We start from the raw sequence: 20431 nt of genomic DNA, 5'->3' as shown, positions 1-20431 counted from the left end.
AATTGGAGGATCCTGGATGCTGATGCCTGTGACATACCCATCATGTCCCCAGTTGGTCTTTGAAGGGTACCTGTAGCTAATATTCTAAGGGCTACACATACTTTAGTTGTCACTAGTATGGGTTCCCCAAGGTTGGTTTTAGCTCTGAATTGAGGGAGGCAGAGCTCACAGAGTTCTTGTAATGTGTCCCTGTCCAACCTCCAGGTCATTTAGCATCTGGAAAGTTACCCTGGGCTTGAACAGTGTTCTCCTTTTCAGCCTAGGCCTGCCATCACCAGTGCCAGCAGCATTGGCTTCATCCTGTAACACATACATATGGAGCAAAGTTGCAGCATTGTGTCCCTTTAACATTTTATTCTCTCTACCTCAATGGCATTGAAGTATTCAGGAGAAAAACAGAATGAAGGCTACATGGATGCTTCATAGCTTGTTGAATAACTTCACAGTGTTGAATTGGTTGATTATCATGCAGTTCATCTGCTTATGTTGTCATTTGCATCTATGAAAAAGACAAAGGCAGATGAAATCCACTAATAATCTGCAACATTATAAAAAGGCACCTTTCGGATCCTAGGCTGGGGGGGGTATGATTGTTACATTGAACGTAACTGATTTATGGTCAAACCTTACCCAGGAGGATCTCACACATGTGGTGGTGCAGTGAACTCCTATGTTGGTGAGTAGGTCAAGGATATTCAAGCTCCTTATGGGGGTGAAGACTGATTGTTCTAGAGCATTCATGTTTACAAAGTGCAGGAACTTAGGGTGAGTGTGTTTGAGCTCATATGTGTATGCCAATTGATGGAAGGATAGTTAAAGTTACCTATGTATAGGTTTTTTTTTTTGGCTGTATTATGAGTGACTCAGGTAGGTCCAGGAAGGCACTGTGTGGCTTCATGGTTCATGATGGTGGACCTATAGCTAACAATGATGTGGGGGAGGGTTTCTCCTATAGTTAATTGTAGTAACTCTATGGAGTTGAAATGCTGAACCAGTCTTGAGGTGTACTTGTCTTTTGTGAAGATGGATGCACCTCCTTCTTTGGTTCTTTCATTTTAATTGTGTGGTCTGAACATGTGGAAGGCATTATAGCCTATCATAGCTGGAGTACTGTCTGTGACCCTAAACCATGTCTGTGTGACTGCACAAATGTCAACATCTTCCCATGTAAGAAGTGCCTACATTTAGTGTAGTTTCTGATTTAGATTCTTAGCATTAAGCAACATAGCTTTGAGTTTGTCTTTTTAGGATATTTTTACATCAGGAAGATTATTCTAATGACATTGCCTAAAAAGTCATTATGGGGAAGCAAGTACATTGGCCAATAACCAAAAGACATGGGGTGACAGATGAAGAACATCCCTGGAAAGCAGGGTGGTTTGTCAACCATATCACCCCAAACTGCACAACTACTGGAGTGACACCAGTAGCTAAGCCAATTGTTGAAGTCAATAATTATTTTGTTTGCATGGAGGAATCATCCTAGGTGAAGGTAGAATGCAGCTTAGGGCTATGTACATACCTGTCTGGGACACATAATCTGAGAGGTCAGTCTTAACTCACTTCATATAGTATAGTGAGGTACATCTCAAGTAGAGGGTTTGTATTTGTGAGGTCTCTGCTTTTTCGGTAAGCTTCTAATAAGTACCTCTGCATATGTGGGCTTATGTGTTATGCACTTGGTTTGTTGAGGAGGTGAAGTGTGTGTGCTGACAACCTATTTGATACCTGTTTCTTTGTTATCTGGGAGAGAGAGCATTTATTCTAGATTGATTGCATACTTGCATCTCTCACATATTATATTGGTATGATTTAGGAGTACATGGTTATCACTAAGCATGAGACAATTGAAACCTAGCTGTGTTAAAACACAAGTACCATTATTAAGCATATTTAAATGGTCATCATTAGCAGAGCAGTTTTGTGAGTAGAAACAAATGTGCCTGTCTATGAGGGCCATAGATGCCACCCCAAATGCTGCAATAGGCTCCCACTCTGTGTGAAGCAGTACCCCTCAATGGCCATGTTCAATTACAACCTTGACTACTGGTTGCTTGACATTACAAAGAGCCTTTTACACCAGTATGTGGATCACTGTTATTACCATATTCTCCTCACCAAACACTGCTGATGTAATCAGCTATAAAGTGTTATCCATCAGCTGCCAAGTCAGACTTGTGCTGTGGCACATAAGTAAAATGTTGTGTTCTTTATTTTTTGTACTTAGATTGGCAGGGGTTCTAGACTCACTGGAGACAACTGAGTATTTGAGCTGTTACTTGACACTGTAGAGAGTGTTTTACACCAGCATGTGGGACACTGCTATCTTGTCCTCAATAGACACTGCTGATGTGATATTACATTTTTGGATATGCAGCACTCACACCAGGCAGGGTGAGAGTCTGGCCTGGCAGCCTGGCAGATGTCACATCATCTTATACAATAAACATTTACAGTGACATGGCTTTTAATCTATCCACATACATCATGACATGGCGTGTGGGCCCTGTGTTATCTTGCTGAGAAAGCCCTGTGGTCTCTCCAGCTGCTACATATGTCTGGTGAGATGCATGTAAAAATGAGTATTAAACTTTATTAGCAGAGGCTCCCTTCTCTCTGGAATAAATTCACAGTCCAGGTTAGGTAGAGTCCCTCATTGACTCTCTTCAAGAGGAATCTTGATGAGTGGATGGGAGATCATAGGTTTACCCCAGGTATCACTTCTGTGTCACTGTTAGACAGAGGCACAGTATACTAACCTCGAAAAAGGGCATAGCAAAATTAATTTAAAATGGATGGCAAAAGTCAAACACACTCTGGCTAGGCTTATAAATGCCCTAGGACAAATAGCCTGGTATGAGCCTATGAACCTATGAACCTATAATGAATTTGACTACAGTGCTGTCATACAATCCTAAGATATCAATATGATGGCATGACTTATGATGTGGAGAACACAGGCTTTCAATAGCAGTGTGGACACTTGGTGGTCAAAGTTCAGGCTGCTATTTAAATGTGTTCCCAGAGCTTGCATCACTGGGTATCTGCATAGCTGGATTGTTGTCAATGCTGTGATTAACATGGAACTCCACTTGTCAGATGGGCAACATTACAAGCACACATTTCTGCATCTATCTTTAGATTGTGTGCCTTTGTCACCATTCAGTTGTGTGTGTTAGCTGCTCCTGTACTATGTTATGGTGGACTCAATGATTGAACACAATATTTAAGAATCAGCAAACTTGGTAAACCAAAGGCTATATACTTTAACCTGAACTGTCAGGAAATACAGTTCAAACAATGTTGGCCAAACACAGATCCCTGGGGTTTGCCAATGGTGACAGCTCTATTGGTACAGGTTTTCTGTGAGTCAGCCAATAGTTTACCCATCACCTGATGTAAGGTTTAATCCCCAGTTTTGGGGTTTTCACAATGATACCTGCATGTGTCATTGTGCAAAGCCTAGGTAATATCAAAATAGGCAGTATTCCCTGTCTTACCTTCCTCCAGGCCTATCAAACAGAATCAGTGTTCTGTGACAACATCACAGATCACTTTTGGTGTGACCCAGCACATAAACCATCCTGGCACGGTGGAATATACAGTTCAACACCCCCCCACATGGCCTATGCTCCCATACAAGAGTGTATGTCAATATGCATCCACCTGCATTGGGAGGACAGCACCTGATGCATGGATGTATAGAGACAGCCTGGCTCTCCCTCATTGTAAGGTAGACCAACATGTCATCATGGACCCCTTTTACATGTATACTGGTAATATTCCAGGTGTACAAAACAGACCTGTCTGAGTTGTTACTGCTACATCATGTCTATGCATGATGACAGCAGTATTATCTTGTAGAACTTGAACAGCTGAAGGCATTTGACAAAAAGTCACACTTTGGTATTCAATCAACACTGTCTCATGTGGCCATATACAGCTATATCACCAAATGGTTAGACCAGTGTATGGCATATGTGGCATCGCACTATGTTGAAATGTGTTACATGACATATATCTCAGATCCATTGATCAGGTCAAAGGCCTTTGGGGTCTTGGCTGCCCGTTACTTAAGTAATGGACATCATAGATACCATACACATGCTGTGTCCAAACAGCTGACTGAAGGGCTACAGCTTGTGGGCAATCATTGACTCCAACTGTGATATTAGTATAATAAACACAGTATCAACACATGCCAGAGACTGATGCCACAGCCATGACAATCCCTGCATTGACGAGACACATGAAGAGATGTGTTGCATCAGGAAACAGACACAACACCCAAGTATAATGTGGATATCAAACTCTACAATCAGACCAATGTGACATGTGTCCTGGGGTAGAGGGTAAGTGGTACATCTACCAGCATGTGGTCACAGTGCTGTCTACTCCCTTGACTGTAACACAAGTACTGGATATGTGAAGGACATGCACATCAGAGGCCATAATTCCTTTATGGTTCCCAGCTTTCATCACACCAATAACTGCATACAATTCACCCTTCTTCATGTACCTCCCTACACATCTTCCAGTGATGTGTAACTGGAGTGTACCACCTCTGTCACAGTGCCCTGTCACACAGCTTATTGTCCATACCTAGGTATTCTTTCTGTGGAATATAAAGGACTGTGTGATAGTGTGGAACACCAATCAAGTTGTTACACCAAATGCATATGTGCTACCTGTTCACCTTATGCACACACTGCATATATAGGTGTCTGATAACATTAATGTCATGTATATCATTTGTGACAGTGTGAATTGTGCCATAGATATATGCCATGCACACATGGCAACTGACCTGTAGTGCCCATACTGTCATATACAGGTATAGCAGTGTCCATCCTAACACCTCCTGCAGATATTACAGTACCAGGACAGTGTGACTGGTCACATTCATAGTGTGGATGTTTCATACTAGTTGTCCAACGTGTGTGCAGGCTCATCTTTTATCACTCCACATCACATATGTTATGTCAGAAGCATGGCATTAGTGGTGGTATTATTCAGATATTGTCCATAATCATGGTTGGTTATTGCAATGTTTGCCATGATCCTTTACCAATGGCCACCATGCTGGAGACCTCTGCTGAGAGTGCACTCATATTTAGGCATATAATTTTTACAGCTTCCCAATATGCACCCTACCTCATTTGTATGTCAGATCTCCGATAGATATCATCTGCATTATTCATGTAAGGATGCTTATCTCACACAGACATCCTCCACATTATGTCACCTTGTGTGACAGTCACAGACAATGCATTTTCACTGTACAGTCCCTACTGTCCCATATAGACATGTGCTTAGTATTGCTGCTACAACCATCTTCCATTGACATGCCTTCCTCTGTTGTGCATGCAGGAACTTCACTGGTACTCTTTCCCCTGTGTTCATTCCTACAATTCATCTTTGTGTCCCTGTTCAATACACATACTTCCCCTCAGTGATCAGTGTACATGGCAGTCCCATGTCCTGTTATAGATCATTAACACAGCTTCAGTACGGAATGCCAGGAATGGGATAGCACAATACTCTGCGCTGTAGGTACATTGTCCTATACTGTGTTTGGACCATATGCTTTGCATTCATACCTGTCAAATGTCCAGTTATTCCCAGCATGTTCAGATGTTTTCCTTATCAAATACATGCCACCGGGATGATGCCTGGACTGCTGTGACACAATATTACTGACATTTGGGTGATTGCCTCTCAACTGTCCTGATCTGTGTGAATGACCAGTTTTTTGTCTCATATTTGTCCTCTTTTCCAGATAATGTGTCCTTAGCTTACCAAACAACTGTCCACATTTTCACAGAATGTCCAGATTTTTACCTCTTATTTTTGGCCTGTTCCTCATAAAAGTTATGGTTTTCTGACAAATCACTAGTATGATATGAGGATTAAAGTAACTAAATAATGACATGCCTCTGAGTTTCAGACTTCATGTCCTTCAGAAAATGCCTGCTAACACAAATTCTATTATTCTAGCAACTTTTGTACATTTATAAAAGTAATATTTAAAATGTGTCCTTTATTTGTGCTTTTGTCCCCACATTATGTCATGCTTTGACTAGATTTCTTGTGCCAAGAGCTTGGGCGGTATAGTCCCTTCTTGTCATCCTCTCCCCACCACATTATTTATGGCTTTTTCCCTATTTCTTGCTCTAAAAGACAGCCTTGGTGATGATTGTGGTATTCCATACAAATACGTGGACCATATGTGCTGTCCTTTACAGAGACTCAGTATCTGTGTTTCTTTACAAGGTTTCATGGCCAGCAATACTGTTGCGAGCTACAAAACCTAGCTTAGGCATGCCATGCCTCATTAATATGCATTGCATGCTGACACTCGCTTACCACAGGCTTGGTCACAGATACACTCCATGTAGGCTCTGCACAGAGCCTACATGGAGTTTAATTAATCCTGGGGGGGTCTGTTTTTTTAGACCCCAGAGGTAGCCCATGGAAGATGAAACTTTGTGCTTTAGAATTAAAGTGACAGCTGTTAGTTGCAGATAAACTACCTTGCTTGAATGATACAGTTTGTATAGACAGCATTTTAAAATTGAAATTGCTAGAATTCTAATTTACACTTTATATAGATGTAAAATAACATTTTCAATATTTTTAGGCTACACATTTTTTAATGTCAACTGTTAAAGTTTAGATGTGCATACAAAGTGCTTTGGCTTTAACTTTGCTTAATAGTTTAACTAGCTTGGATGACACCAGAGCTTTTAAAACTAGTATTTAAGCAGAGTGTTTTAAGGTTTGTACTATTTTGATGAAGTCCTTGATTGTCTTTGATGAAAGTGCTTAAATGAATTGTGTTTTTATTGTTTTATTAAACTTGAATTATGCTCTTCTTTGTTGTGCTGCCTGGTGGTCCAATTGTTAATCTTTTTGTTGGCTACATTGTAGAGGAGCAGCAGGAAGGCACAACTTAAGGCAGGGATGAGGAGGGTAGGCATTTTGGAATGTAGGAGGAAGCAATCATCTAATAAAGAGGAGAGAGTGCTGCAGACTGTTAAAAGGGAGAAATCATATATAGTTTTTTATTCGACAGCTGAAGAAAAATAATGAGGAACATACATAAATGGAGAAGAAAGGATATAGATGGATGGGACGGAGCTGTGTCAAAGGAAAAAAAGAGGTGAGATGTCATTTTAGGGAGAACTAATAAAGGATAGCAGAAAAAGAAGAAATTAAGGATCAAGAAGGTAGAGCATAATGAAATGGTATATCTAGGGGTGACAGACAGTATTAAGTGCCTTTTATGGCACAAACATATAACTTGGAAATCTTTAGAGAGTTATTAGAAGGTACTGGAAAAGGGTGAGGGTAGAAAACAAGCTGATTACTCATGGAGAAATAGCAGTGATATATTTTGGAAAGAGGAGTATATCTGATCACACTTCTTTTAGTATGGACTGGTAGTGAGGTGCCAGTTATACAAGAGGATGGATTGGATTCCTCGTCAGTGGCAAAAATTGGAACATGTAAAATGAATGCAATAGATGGTGTAAGAGGTTTTAGCTTGAAACAAAGATAAGGTATGGAAAGTGAGAATAAGGAAGTAAGATGAAATAAAATTAGCCTGGAGAAGGTGACTGAAGGAAAATAAAGGAGAGATGAGAAGAAAAAGGAAAATGATTGATGTTAATAGAGAAATGTTTAGAGAAAGTGTAAAGTGAAGGCAGTAGATAAACACTGGCAGTTGAAGACATAGAACAATTAGATATCCAGCTTAACATTGCAATGAATACCTTATCAAAGACAAATATTACAGAGGAGACTAAAGAAATGGGCTGGGTGGTGAATTACAATTTAAGTAGAGACTAAGCTATTGATGTGGAAGGTAAACACAACTATGTTCCCAGTCAGTCATTGTGATCCAGTAACCGAGAACTTCTGTTTGTCTACAAACCCATCCAATCTGCTGGGCATTGTCTGTACTTGTACAAGGTTGTTAAGGCCTGGAACTCCTTACCTGTATCCATGAGATCAATGCCCTCCATCCCATCTTTCAAAATGACTCTGAAAGACTTCCTAGCTAAAATCTAGCTCTTTTCGTGTTGAAACCAGGATAAACTATATCTCTAACTGTGAACATGTACCTTTTCATTCCTTATACCTTCTTACTATCCTTTTTTCACTTAGTTCCTTAATTTTATCAAATTATTTTCCCTGGCTTTCTGTCTAAATATGCCATAAGCCTGTTTTTCCCTCACTTCATATTGCATTCATTTTTGTATTAGACTAACGTACCTTTAATTTCTCTACAAACTGTCTACAATTTCACTAAATACTAAATAATTAGGTTCATAGGTTCATACTAGGCTATCTGCCCTGGGGCAATTATAAGCCTAGCCCAATTCTGTATGGCTTACGCCACCCCTTGATTTGAGTATACTGTGCCCTTTTTAAGGTTTAGTTTACTGTGCCTCTGTCTAATAGTGACACGGGAGTAATCCCTGGGACAAACCTACGATCCCCCATCCACTTATCGAGATTCTTCTTGAAGAGATTCAGTGAGGTGCTCTGCCTCACATGAACTGGAATTCTATTCCAGAGTGAAGGGAGCCTCTGGGTTATGAACCTGTCCCTCCAGCAAGTTCTATTTATTTCTGTGCTGAGGTTCAAGTCCCTCGGCGTGTGGCTCTAAGGGATTTAGATTTACTGAGGTGGAGCATGTCCATTAATTCTGGATTTGACATAGCTTTGTATGTCAGGCATAGATCGCCTCAAAGTAGGCGGTATGCAACTGAGTAGAGCTGGAGTTTTTTTAACCGAGCAGCATATGGCATCTGTTTGAGACCCTTGATCCTCTTGGTGAGATACTTTTGGGGTCTTTCTAATTGCTGCAGGTGTCGGGTAAGGTACATCCCAAAATGGGCATTGTATTCTATGATGGGCCTGATGAGGGATGAATAAAGGGGCACGATTACCTCTCTTGATCTAGATGTGAAACCCTTCGTGATGAGGTGGGCTATGTAGAAGGTCTTTCTAACCACTTTGGCAATGTGGTTTTCAAAGGAGAGATTGCTATCAACTTGGGTCCCCAGATCCCCAATAACTTTCTCTGTACTTAATGGGTTTCCGCCTATGTGGTAATTTGTGGGCACATTGTTTTTGCCAAAGGGTATGGCTATACATTTTTTGGCATTTAGGTTTAAACCATGGCAATGGCACTAGTTATCTGTCTCTGCGAGACCTTTTTGAAGGATGTTTGTGTCAGCTGGAGAATTGATTATGGCGCCCAGTTTGCAGTCGTCTGCGAACTTGGTGAGTCATAGTCCTCCCACGTTTGCCTGTACCTCAAAAAAGTATATACCGAACAAGAGTGGTCCCAGGACAGAACCCTGTGGGACGCCACTTGTGACCTGTTTCGAGTCTGACATGGCTCCAACAACTCTCACTCTGTGGGTTCTGTCTTTGAGCCAGTTTGCGACCCATCTTGTGACATAGGGGTTTATATTTAAGCTGGATAGCTTTTCTATGATGCCCGAGTGGGGTATTGTGTCAAATGCCTTTGCAAGGTCCAGATAGGCTGTGTGGACTACCTTCCCTTCATCTATGGCTTTGGTGACTGTTTCGAAGAAGTCAACCAGGTTCAAAAGGCAGGATCTGCCCTTGACAAAGCCGAACTGGGTAGGGTCTAGTGTCTGTAGGTCCCCAATGTCTTTGTTTATGAGCTCCATGATGATCCTCTCCATAGCCTTGCAGACTAAGCTAGTCAGGCTTATGGGGCGATAGTTTCCAGGGTCCGTAGAGGCTCCACCTTTGTGGAGTGGGACCACTGTTGCTGTACGCCATTCTGTGGGCACATATCCTGTAGTGAGGCTGAGATTGTATAGCTGTTTTATTTGAGGGATTAGTTCCTCTTGTAGTTCATGTAGGACGCAACCTGGGATGCCATCTGGTCCCATGGAAGCAGTGTTTTTTGCTTTGGAGAGGGCAGCCTTCACCTGAGCATCTGAGATGTTTGGGAGGCAGCCCTCTGCCGGGATAGATACTTGCTCTTTTGGGGGGGAGGGGGTGGAGAAGTTTGCACTGAACCTGTCTGCCAGGATATTGGCGATGTCTGTGGGTTCAGTGTATTTTTTGTCATTTAGAATCAACTCAGAACAAGTCTGGGAGTTGCATCCCAGGTTTCTAACATAACTGAAAAAAGCCTTATGATTGTCTTTGGTGTCCTGTACAATTTTTCTCTCGAAGCTGGCCTTGGAGGATTTTATGAGGGATCGTAATTTTTTGCTAGTACTGATCAGAGATGCCTTCCCTATTAGGGATTTTTCTCTATCATGTAGTAGCTTCCTCCTTCTGTTGTACAGTTTATTTATGGCAGGGGTCCACCAGACTGGACGCCTGCCTTTGGATGATTGGGTCTTGGTTTTGTTTGGGATAGCATGATCCATGCATTCCTGGAGATGTCCGTAGAATGCATTTATATAGGATTCTGCAGTTTGGGCTGTAGTTTCCACTGGCCCTGGGGCCTTGAAGGATTCCACTTCAGTTTTGAGAAGTGAGAAGTTCGCTTTTGAGAAGTTTTTCACTGTGGTTTTCTGGGCTGGGGGTGGGGTCGGGATGTGGACATCCAGTGAAATTAATTTATGGTCTGATCTTACCAATGAGGGATATACTTCTGGTGTGGAGCATAGAGTCCCCGTGTTGGTAATGATCAGGTCTAGTATGTTGTCCCCTCTTGTGGGAGTGATGACTAGCTGTTCCATAGCATTTGAGTTTATAATTTCCAGGAATCTTTGGGCTAAAGTGCTGGGGCTTGAGTAGTGCTCCCAGTCAATGTTTGGGTAGTTGAAGTCACCCAATATAATGGTGTTCGGAAAGATCTTCATGTTCTCCAATGTTTTCAGGAAAGCCGAATGGGATTCCTGACTTTGAGAGGGTGGTCTGTAGGATGCTATAAACTGAAAAGCAGTCTTGCCCACTGTTAGTTGCACACGGATGGTCTCCGATACTTTGTGCAATGCCACTAACCTGGAGGTGTGGATATCCTTGATAAATATGGAAACTCCCCCTCCTTTTGTGGTTCGGTCCGGGTTTTGGGGGCGAAAAGCATGATATGAGGTATAGCCTGGTAGTGCTGGGGTGCTCTCTGGAGCCTTGAACCAGGTTTCTGTCACTGCACAGATATCGATGTTCTCCATACTGAGGAGATCTTCGAGTGCGTGCATCTTGAGGTTAAGACTTCTGGCGTTTAGCAGCATTACCCTTAGTTTCTTGTTCCTTGTGCTGTCTATGGGGGTGGGTTTGACTTTTGAGCCTTGCCTAAAAAAGGCAATATGGGGGTGGCAAGAGCCTTTGCCAGTATCCGAAAACCCAGTGGTGACAGGTGCAAGCCATCCCTAGCGAAGCAACGTGGCTTGTCGAGCATGTCATCCCAGGCTGACAGACACTGGATCCCCTATGAATGACACCAAAATTTTAGCCAATTGTTAAAATCAATCATTTTGTCTTTGTACTTTGGCATCATTCTAGGTGAGGGTAAGATGCTGCTCAAGGTCAGGGTCATACCAGCCTGGGCTACATGATCAGAGAGCTCCTCTATGTCTCTTTTCATGTAGTCCAGGGAGGTACGTCTCAGGTCATTCACACCAGCATGTACAATGACTGAGTCATATTTGTATTTGCTTTGGAGTGACCTGAGTGCTTGCGTTATGTGTCGGATCCTAGCACACGACAGGCAGCTCACCGTGGCCTTCTCTTTATTCAGCCTGGTGAGCGGGACGTCAGTGTGTCTGACAATAGAGTCACCTATAACAAGAGTATTAGGTGTGTTATTCATCCTTAAGGGCTGTGGCTGCTTGGTACACTGACTTTGTGGGTTATGTGTTGTGTGTGTTTTGTTTTGAGGTAGCGTTTGCTTGGATGTCTGCTTTGGAGGTCTCTGTTGCTTAGGTAGATTTTTATTTGTGCCTCCGAGTATGCTTTTGTGTATTTATGTGTTTGGTTTGCTGATGTGGTGGGACTATGTGATACTGGAATTGTGTTGCGTGAGGTTACCTTCTCCTCCTGACTGGTTACACCAGTTTTGAGATGAGAGAGCTCAGCCTCCAGTTTGGCTAAATAGTTGCATCTCTCACATATATTTGAACCTGTTTGGAGGAGGAGAGGGTTGTCCGTGTACATGAGACAGTTGTAACATTGCCTCAAAATTCCCAGATTCACCAGCTGGACTGGAGAGGAAACCATTGACTGACCTTTGGACATGCTAGAGTAATAGGGAAACTGAATTTAAGACGGACCAATAGAGGACAGGGTAATCGTAGAGAGTATAAGAGTAAGTAGTGCTTATGGTTTAATAGTACTAACTTGTAGGATAACTTAATTGGACCAGTGAAGGGCCTTAGAATGAGAATATGGTGTTTAAATTGAGAGATAGAGCAGTTCTAAGGGAAAAAGTGAAGAGCAGACTTTGTGGAGCCAGGAATAGTTTAAACCCAATTAGGCGGCGCTGCCCGTTGTTGCACTATGCTCAAAAACGCGCAAAACCACGCAAAAGAGGGTTTTAAGAGAGGAAGATGAAGGAGTTTTGGAATTGACCCAAAATGGCCAATAAAACTACAGTTTCAAGTCAGTAACCACTCCCACAGGGGCAGGCAGGCTGCTCAATGTTTTTCACTGCCACTGATCAACAGAAAGACTTTCCTTTAGCCCAAGCAAAAAATGGCATCACAGAAACTTACAAACAGTTCAAGAACAGTAAGCCTATAACTGAACTTTTTTAAATCTCAGAAAAGTGGGAAAAAAGCAAGATTTTTTTTGTTTTTTCAGAGATAGCAGAGGTTAACAAGTATCAACAAGTTATAACAGTGCAGTAAATGACCCCACACAAGAGTGCTAGGCCAAAGACAGATAAAATGCAAGTTTTGAGAAAAAAATGATTTTAAAAATAAGTGCAAACAGGAAATTCAGTAAACAGCTCTAGGTTGTGGTCCAAATACAGTTACTAATGCAGAAATCAAATTTAACAAGCCAGAAAATGCTCAAAATAGATGGCTATGCAGAAAAACTTAGCAAATAAACAGAGGAGAAATACTTAAAGTCTCAAAAGTGGTTCCTTTCTTCTCTCAGCGTTTTCTCCTCTTGGTGGGTGCTTCACCAACAGCCAACAAGCCTGAAAAGATGCCAAAACCATGAGGCAACCAGGTTTTAAGAGAGGAGGATGAAGGAGTTTTGGAATTGACTCAAAATGCCCAATAAAACTACAGTTTCAAGTCAGTAACCACTCCCACAGGGGCAGGCAGGCTGCTCAATGTTTTTCACTGCCACTGATCAACAGAGAGACTTTCCTTTAGCCCAAGCAAAAAATGGCCTCACAGAAACTTACAAACAGTTCAAGAACAGTAAGCCTGTAACTGAACTTTTTTAAATCTCAGAAAAGTGGGAAAAAAGCAAGATTTTTTTTGTTTTTTTTGTTTTTTCAGAGATAGCAGAGGTTAACAAGTATCAACAAGTTATAATTGTCATGTAACTTGTATTAATTATTAACCAATGTTTTTAGCATGTCTATTTTGCTATAATTATTTAAACTGCAGATATTTTTGTTTTATTTTTGAAGATTGTAAAATTATTTTTCTTAAAATTTTATGTAATAATTTTGAGGTTTTCTTCCCATGCCTCCATTGAAAGTAGGCTTCAATCTAGATGGACTTTCCTGGTAATCGAATGTCAATCAATCAATAAATCAATCAATAAACAAATAAATAAAAGAATCAGAAAAGTTTTCCGAGAGTATTATATATATGGAAAGTGGATTTAAAGTCTTGACGGGGAAAGACTGGAATGAGGAGGAGCAGGAAGGAATGAACAAATGAACAGGAAAAGGAGGAGGTAATGGAGGCCTTAATACATTTTAGAAATAGAGAGGTAGATGGACCAGATGGCTTCCTGAAAGATTACCATAAGATAGTTTCATTGCCGATAGTGAAAGGATTTAATCAGATCTATGAAAAGGAGGATAACAAGAATAGCACACTAATTTCCCGTACCAGGAACCAATAAAGGTAGTCCCACAAGGCTGCAATACGCACAGTTCTTGATCAAAACTCTGCAGTCCATAAAGTTAGAAAAACTGTTTTATTCAACAAAATTAATAATAAAACGATAACATCAAAAAATTCCAAGGATTAAGCGCTTTCATTTCCTCAGCCGGAAACGTCATCAGAATAACAAGAATGATGGAAGAGGCAAATGTCATGATTTTATGCAAGCAGAAGACACATGGACCTATGTACCAATATTATCACATAATGTGGGTGTGAAACTCTTTGAAGGAATTTTAACAGTCGTAATAAAAAAGGAATAATAGGGAAGAAAAGGTAAACTTTGTAAACGGGAGGTCCTTGACAGATCATTGGTATTCTTTAGTAAACATTTTGAACTGGCCTAAAATGGCAAGGGACGGCAAGATGGATATACAAAAAGCTTTGGCTATATGTCCTGAAAATGTATGAATAAGGTAACAAAGGAGATAGTTGGGAGTGGACGAAGGAATCAGGGAGTAACTGCCTTGTACAGAGCTGTCTAGATGAAATTATTTGTAAATGGGCAATTGTCAGACAAAAAGTGAGGACAGGTACCTGCCAAGGTAGCCCCTGTCAGCAAGATTATTTCTAAAGAAAATGAACTGCTTGCTTCAGCAAATTAAAGATGTATGAGGGAAACATGAAGGTAAGGGAAATAAAAATATTAGCTTTGTGTTTGCAAATGAGTTTACGCTAACATTAGAGGATATATATAAAAAAACAACCCCTACAGCTCTTGCTAATTTTCAGAGCCTTTAGGTGTGAAGCAGGTGAGAATATCACTCAGAAAAAATTCATTAGTCATAAGATGGGATATAAGGTGGGTGGAACAGTTGGATTAAAAGAAATGCAGGAATGCGGAAAGTATTTTGGCTTGATGGGTTTACAAAAAGTAGAAGAGATGAGGAACAGAAACGGGGGGGGGAGTATACAAATATTGCTAGATCAGAGGTTAGGAACATTTTTTGGAGGAAGGATTAGTCTTTTGAGGTCCATAATTTTACCACGTGTCTTTTATATATGAAGCCTTATTCAAATAAGCCCCATGAGAATTGGATAGTGGAGGCTCAGTGAGCATGTGTCAGGTTTATCTAGATGGGGAATAGCAAAGGATAGCTTGCAAGAATATAGAAAGCTAGGAGGATAGTGAGCACTGGATTTCAAAAGGTATATAACAGTGATACATCAAGATGTGATATTAAGGGGGGCAAGAATGGAAAGGAAGAAAACAGATTTGGTGTAAAGATGAATATAAAGAGAAACATAAAGGTGTGTAGCAAGAAAATAAACAAGGAACAGACAGGAAAGTGAGACATTTCTTAGAACTAAACCTACAAAATATACGTGGGTGGACAGATGATTAGGTACAATCTGGGAAAGGAAGCCAAATGAATTAGAAATGAACTAAAAGTAGTGGAGTAGAAGCAGAGAGACATTAGGGTTGTAAAGGACTTGAAAGGAGATGTAAGCAAAGCAATTTATTTTACAATCTTAAGAATAATGTGATGGGTAAAAAAATAAATACATAAAAAATAAAAATGATTGTGCCTTACTTTCCAAAAAATGTATCTCTCAGTCAACAATACTAACAGGATATTGTAGGTCAGAGGTGTATTTTCCACTACAGAGGATGGGAAAACTCAGCAGATCTGACAAGGAAAATATTACAATGTCAGGGATACTAGCAATTATTTTTGCACACCCACAGTAACATACAAGGGTTCACACCTCTGCACATCACTCAGTGCCAAACTATGAATTATTAGGTTAATTTATAGCTAAGTGTACATGTGGCTGACATGCCATTTTGGAACTGCAGTACTACACTGACAGACACATAAAAAGTTTACCTGGTACATGTCCACATGAAAATATGCTTCTGAAATCAGGCATGTCACACTGTTCTGTCCAATTCACACTCCATGAAACATGTATCTATCAGGTATAATGTCCCTGCTGACAGCTCATATGCATAACAGCACTGTTATTACTATCATTGTGAAAAGTGTTGTTTACACATTGAAACAATGTGTGCTCATGCAGCACACTAGGTAACACAAAGTGGCTGAAGCTACTTGATGAAGTTGTCATTATGCTCCTCGTCATGGATTAATTAATGCGTCTCACATTTATCTCTGCATAAACAGATGACCTAGTTTGGCTAAGGACAACAGCAAGAGGATAGTACAGCACAGGAGGCATAGAGGTCAAGCTGACATAGGTTACAAAGCCAGTTCACTGATATGTACACAGAGGTTAAGAAAAGACTATGCAGTAGTGAGATTGTAGCATGCACACACAAATAACCAACCCACCACTGTCACCATTATGCTATATTAAAGCTGTCTACAGATATGAACAGCCTTGGGTAGAAACATATGTAAATATCAGGTTGTAAATATGGCACACATATAAAACAGGCAGTCCATATATGGAAAACTGTGAACCTGGTATTGTGATGGAAAGTGACCAAACAGCTAAATTATTAGTAAGACGCTAATGATTATATCTAATCAGTTTACTTGTGAATACATAAAGATAAGTACTCAGGGAAGGATTCAGAAATAAACAGTGCAAAATTTAAGCAGAGAAGAACTCACTGTCTGATTAGATAAGTGCTTTTTGACCTGGTGCTTTTCAGAAAAAGGCTCAGGAAACTACATTTTTGTATTTGCACTTAAATAGCCTGTTTATGCCAGTTTAAACTGCTTTTTCTACCATTTTAAACTGCTTTTCTGCATTGTTTTTCTGCCTTCTGTATTTTCTCAATTAACATGTTTGGCCAGGTGTGGGGGCCAGCTTGGGATAGAGTAGTAGTTAATCTATGTTAGATTTGGACTAATTGCTTTATGTCCTAGCTGTGTACATTTCAACTTCACATTTCACTTGTTTTCTATTTGTTTGTTTTCTTGTTTACTATTTACTAGATGGAGCTGCTCTGGTAGCTCTGTAGCAGATAGTGTGCCTAAGTAATGTCCTTCTCTTATCTGCTGTTAGTGGATATATACTTTCCTCTAAATCTGAGTTGTACACCCACCACTGCTCTATGAAAACAGCTTGCGCTTACTTGTGCAAGCTTCCTTTTACCTCATCTTGTCACCACTTCCTGTCTACTAGCTGCACTTATATGTATCAACAAGTGCATAAAGGATTGTTGTTGTGTCATTCGGCTTTTCCCGGTTAGGGGTCCCCACAGCGGAACTCCGGTCCGCTAATGATTGGCAGTTGATTTTTATGCACCGAGTTGCCAGCCCTGACGCACAACCTTCAACGAAGGTATGCCCAATTCACGCATGTCTCCACGCAGAAGACACTCTAACTGAGAGTCAAACTGGACAGCAGCTTACTGTGAGGCTACCAGTCCAAAAATCTGCTCTGTATACATATTATCAGAGCACCTCTTCATTTTCTTCAGTGAGTCTCAGAGTTACCTTGGTGAACATGGGCAGATGACTTACTAATCACTCATTCTATATAGCACTCATTTTTTTAAGGTGGAGTAAGAACTGCAACAAAACAAACAAACTTCTAATCAAACCCAAGGGAGTCTGTCTATAAATTTTGGGCATCCTTCTTACAGCTACTTGCAAATAGTGACCAAAACACTATCTTATCCCCACCAAGACCTATGCAATATCCCCAGACTGCCAGTATAAGTTTATTATATGATGATGCCATTTAAAAATCTCTACCCGTGCCTCTTAGAATATCAATGTTTAGACATCATCCAAAATCCTCATATATACCTGCTACATGTAACCCCTCATAAAAAGATCAAAACTAGCATGCAAACACTTTAACTACAGAAAGGGTTCACTCATCTGCTAAGCGGACACCTTTATGGGATCATGGCCAAGACAATGCAGTTTGCAATTTCCTGGTCATGGTTACTCCATGGTCAGACAAACAGATGCACTACTTACAAAGCTGAGCAAAGACATGTTGATGGTTAACTGCCTGTCAGGTGTCAAGGATCACAGGGCCTTCAGGCACCATCACCATATGTACACATACAACCTAGTCAATGTGCACAAAAAGAGAGTGAATGACTTAAGATACACATCCTAGAATCATATGGAGAGGGACATGATAGAGCTCTCTGAATATGCACTGGAACCTATTATAAAATCAGCTTTGTGCAATATCCTATCATCACCAAGAATCACACACACACACACACACACACACACACACACACACACACACACACACACACACACACACACACACACGCACACACACACGCATGCACACGCACACACGCGCACACACCCACACACACCCACACACACCCACACACACACACACACACACACACACACACACACACACACACACACACACACACACACACAGACACACACACATATTTGCACATGACAGTGCACTTTTTCAAGTGTGATTTAATTTGCTTGAATGTTGTCTGGGTTTTCCAAATAGAATTTAGATGCTTCTGGTAGTCTGATCAACAAGAAAGATGGTTCAGTACAATTGAAGCACAGAAGACTTTAACTATTGTCTAAGCTTTCGGTAGCATTTAAAGGGGGTCTAGTACATATCAGCCTAGGATGATACGATTGATGTCCCTAATTGTCTTATGTATATTGGCCAAGACTTTCTCATCCTCACATAGAGCCTTTGTTAGGCAAGGGTCTGTCTCCTCAAATTACCTACAATGCCAAAATCAACACTACCTAAAGGTAATGCTTTTCAGTGCTAGAAGTCTTGACAGTTAGTTTTATGCTTCACAGGCATTACTAAATCTTGAAAATATAGACATATCTATAGTTACTGAAACATCATTTCAGAATAATGACAGCACTCCCGCAGTGTATGAGCTTCTAACATAGTTTCAAACCCATTTTTGAAAATGATCGTGCCACTTCAGGGGGTGTTTCTGTCTTCCTAAGAAGCCAATTCACCTCCAAACTCTTAAGACATGACAAAAACCTTGAAATCCTCCTTATCCTTCTCATAGTAAATAACACAATAAAATCATCATACATGTAGCCACAGTTCTGGATAATTGCTATACCCACTTTAACACTTGCATTGAGATATTGGTTTCCATAAGACACAAATAACATGCCAAGTTCATAAATAAACTTAGTTAGTGGAACCACTGTATAAGCAAAGAAACACAATAAGACTAAGACAGTTTTCATGTATGTGTAAAGTTAACATCCAGTCATCTGGGGAGAACTCCAAAAGATCAACAAAGAACTCAGAAATAAAACCAATCCCTCAAAAAGTAAATATAGACTGAAAATTGTCACCATGCTATGGACAACCATAAAACCTTCTTCAGCTATGTCAGAAAGTTGAAAGCTATTACCCAGCACTGCACAGAGACAACACATAACAGATACTCTTCGTTTTCACTTACTGGCTGACAATTTTACCTCAAACTTTACTTCTTCACCCCCCCCCAAGTTTCCACAACAGATTAGCCTTTTCATGCCACCTCACCTGATCATGTCCAAGCAATCCTGAGTCTCTCTTGAAGGCCAAAAGAATAGCTTCATAATGTCCCTAGTTCCTTCCTTTTAAGAACCAAACACTGTCTCATAGGCTCATTACTTAGCATGTTTATTCTCAGCCTATCCACTGGTTACATACCAGATGAGTGGAGCACCACTGTAGTTATCCCTCTGCACAAATGTGAACCTACTATGAACTATAAACTTATAAGCCTCACCAGCCATAACTGTAAAGTAATGTGACATATCATTATGGAACTTATTAACAAATATATATATTTAGTCTAGAAGTATTGGACCCTAATCAGTTTTGCTTTGTTAAATGTAGATCTTTCCTACTGAACTTGGTATGTTTCTTTGTATATGTCATAGATGCATAAGATGCAGAAATACTCAATTCACATTGCCTAAATGGATCTGGCAAGGGCCCTTGATATCATTAAATATTCTGGAATTATAGGTATGTGAAACAATCTAAATGATACCCAAGGGATAACAAATGGACTTACCAACAGAACCCAGTCTATTAGAGTTGGGGGTACACTCTCATCAAAAAGAGAAGCTAGTCATCGAATCCCAAAAGGACTGGTTCTAGTAGCACTTCCCTGTGGTATTTATTTCTATAATGTCAGGGCTGACATCAAGGTCCAGTGACTGATTCAGTTTGCAAATGACTGTACAATAGGAGTGGTCATGAACTTCTCATTTGAGTTCAGGATTCTCCAGGAATGTCAAACACATACCAGCAAATGGTGCCTGGAGTATGGCCTTAAGCCACTAAATGATGACAAATACAGTATTTTGTCTTCTGGAAAACAAGGCCACCTATTCATCTGTTGCATACATGACATCAACTTCAATCAATTTTACCAGCAAAAGTTTTAACACCAACCA

Source organism: Protopterus annectens, chromosome 7.part0 (assembly GCF_019279795.1).
Source record: "Protopterus annectens isolate FY-2018-M chromosome 7.part0, PAN1.0, whole genome shotgun sequence".
In the NCBI taxonomy this organism is placed as follows: domain Eukaryota; kingdom Metazoa; phylum Chordata; order Ceratodontiformes; family Protopteridae; genus Protopterus; species Protopterus annectens.
The sequence above is the reverse complement of the archived record's forward strand: the minus strand, read 5'-3'. Positions refer to the sequence as shown.